Genomic DNA, 3055 nt, shown 5'->3' with positions numbered 1-3055 from the left:
AATTTATGAATACACGGAGAAAAACATGGAGATAAGAATTTTGGGTCGCAGCACAATTTACGGTACACTAATTTGACATAATAAGCCGTTATTACAAATAATGTGTGTCTTATTAGCAATAATGTTTTTTATTAGAAAGAAACAAACGTTGTTATACCCTCATTTTCCACTATTATCCCTTAATTATGTTCTAATTAGAAATTGAATGAAACGTAACAAAAGGTGTTATTAGAAATGGTGTTCTCTGCTATTAGACAGAAACAAACACAGTTATACTGTAATTATGGAACATAATTCCTAGAGGCTAACAAAGCCTAATAAGACCTAACAAAGCCTAATAAGAACCCCACAACTACTAACTACACGATGTGATGTTAGGCTACTATTAGTCTACTGTAAGGGTTTCGTTAGAACAAATGTGTTCTTTATTAGGCCTTTATTTAATGTTATTTCCACTTACTTCAAGTTACTTTACATATAATTACAACAGAACTGTACCGTATATTGTACATCAGCCATTCCAGGCTAACTTCATGACACATTATATTCTTCCTACCTTTTTTGCTTAATACAAATTATTATGTTTGTAACCCCTGGGTAATTTCCCCAGCGTTAATATGTGTCTATTTCAAAACCTTAGTAGTAGGCAGGCAATTTGATAAGTCAACAGGTCTTTAGAAGCTAGTACCACTTTAAGAGATCAGTCTAACTTGTAGCTCCGACGGAACCTCTCCCTCCCATAGAGTTAAAAATAATAGAGAGGGCACCGGATATCGCCTCCCATCCACTTGCATTGAGTTGCTCACCCAGCGCATGGGCCGAAATCACCCCTTCTTCCGGGTTGGAAACGTATTGGAAAATGTGATGGGCGCGGCCTATTTGCGTCATGGGCTCGTTCATATACATTGGGCACACCTGCAATACCTCAAATGGCCAGCACGTCCATTTGGCTTAAATGAAACCACTGGGTTCTGGGGGCTTGGTTCCCTCCGCTCCGAGATGAGGTTCCTCGTTTCTCGGTGCCGTTTTAGCAGAACATTGTCGCACATTTTCCACTTTACATGTTTCTTACCCCTTTCTGCACATCGTATCCAAAAAGTAAAGGTTTTCTGCCATGCTCTCAGATATTTTAAGTTCTAGCGCACAATAAAATCTATCCAACGAGTTGAAAAAAGTATTTAATTCGCCTCTGTCCTTATCCGATTACATGTTTTTAAGACATTACGCAAGAGTTGCACCCGTAGAGATAACATTACTGATTCCCCTACTGGTCAAATGTTGAATTGCATCTTCTAATGCAAAATATTATGGAACCGGCTGAGGACAGAGGCGAATTAAATACTTTTTTCAACTCGTTGGATAGATTTTATTGTGCGCTAGAACTTAAAATATCTGAGAGAATGGCGGAAAACCTTTACTTTTTGGATACGATGTGCAGAAAGGGGTAAGAAACATGTAAAGTGGAAAATGTGCGACAATGTCCTGCTAAAACGGCACTGAGAAACGAGGAACCTCATCTCGGAGCTATACAGAGAGGTTCCGTAGGGGCTATCTAACTTGTTGACTGATTGGTCTTTATGACGGTCCATCACTTTTCCAAGCATATGATTGGTTGGGGGGCGGGACGTCCTGGGATGTGTGTGTGCTTAGCCAATTTTAGAGGGAGTGGTTTTGGTGTGTCTGAAGGACTCACATAGTGTATTTAAACGGGAGCATTACGTGATAATCGTACCACTTAGTGCATAAGTGATGAATGAGTTTACTCATCTGTATTGATAGTGTTTAATATTTATCCTGTTTGGAGTCAAGACGAGTCCTGGTTTTAAAATTACTGTAGTAAGCAGGCGTCTCGAGTTACACTGTTGTTAGCCTCTCATGCTAGCTAAGCTAACGTCCAGTGTGAGAAGCAACACCGGGATCGTTTTGGAATATAAAGACTTTCGGACACTTGTTTTATATATTTTATTCAACGTTTGTCAGAGAAATGTATTATTGTTAATTGTCAAGGTTTGTTTTAGCGTCCTTAATTTTTTTCCCCCAAAGTGCTTAAAAGAAATGTGTCCATAATACTGGATTTCATTGTCAAAATGGCTTATTTTGCAGTGAGTGAAAATAAAATAATAAGCTGCAGCAATGTTTCAATGTATTAAGCTTTCCGAGTTGATGTTATGATCTATACAGCAACCAGCCAAGGGTGTGTTTAGGCTATTTTGTCTTCACCTAGCCAATGTATTGAGAAAGTAGCCTAAGTTAATGTGCCTCATGTTTTATTATAATATGTAATAGTGAGCAGTATAGCATTCATGTGCAATGGGCTTCCATAACATTTCTGGAGCAGGTAAGTTATTTGGAAGTAGGCCTACAGTTTGTCAGAAATTAGACTAATAATCAGCGAATATTGATATACAACGAGCATGCATTCTCCTTTCATGACGTTAGCATGGACTGTCTGGTGTACAATTTACGGTACAGTTCTGTAGTAATGAGAAGTAATTTGTTCCTAATAACAACATAATAATTTTTATTAAGCAAAAAGGTAGGCAGAAGTATAATGTGTCATGAAGGTAGCCCGGAATGGCTGATGTACAATTTACGGTACAGTTCTGTAGTAATGAGAAGTAATTTGTTCCTAATAACATAATAATTCTTATTAAGCAAAAAGGTATAGGCAGAAGTATAATGTGTCATGACGTTAGCACGGAATAGCTGGTGTACAAGTTACGGTACAGTTCTGTAGTAATGAGAGGTAGTTTGTTCCTAATAACAACATAATAATTTGTATTAAGCAAAAAAGGTATAGGAAGAATATAATGTGTCATGAAGTTTGCCCGGAATGGCTGATGTACAATTTACTGTTGTAATTATATGTAAAGTAACTTGAAGTAAGTGGAAATAACATTAAATAAAGGCCTAATAAAGAACACATTTGTTCTAACGAAACCCTTACAGTAGACTAGTAGCCTAACATCACATCGTGTAGTTAGTAGTTGTGGGGTTCTTATTAGGCTTTGTTAGGTCTTATTAGGCTTTGTTAGGTCTTATTAGGCTTTGTTAG

At 37.5% G+C, this 3055-nt stretch overlaps 1 long non-coding RNA gene across 1 annotated transcript; it reads left to right on the top strand.

Annotated features, from left to right (window-relative positions):
• The first annotated feature begins 565 nt into the window (after positions 1-565).
• On the top strand, positions 566-2130 carry LOC311046507. Its single transcript, XR_014600892.1, has 2 exons — positions 566-712; positions 1533-2130. It is a non-coding gene; the product is annotated as an uncharacterized lncRNA (long non-coding RNA).
• Positions 2131-3055: the final 925 nt, after the last annotated feature.

This window comes from Gymnoscopelus microlampas, assembly GCF_963454915.1.
Source record: "Gymnoscopelus microlampas genome assembly, chromosome: 5".
In the NCBI taxonomy this organism is placed as follows: Eukaryota; Metazoa; Chordata; class Actinopteri; order Myctophiformes; family Myctophidae; genus Gymnoscopelus; species Gymnoscopelus microlampas.
The sequence above is the reverse complement of the archived record's forward strand: the minus strand, read 5'-3'. Positions and strand labels throughout refer to the sequence as shown.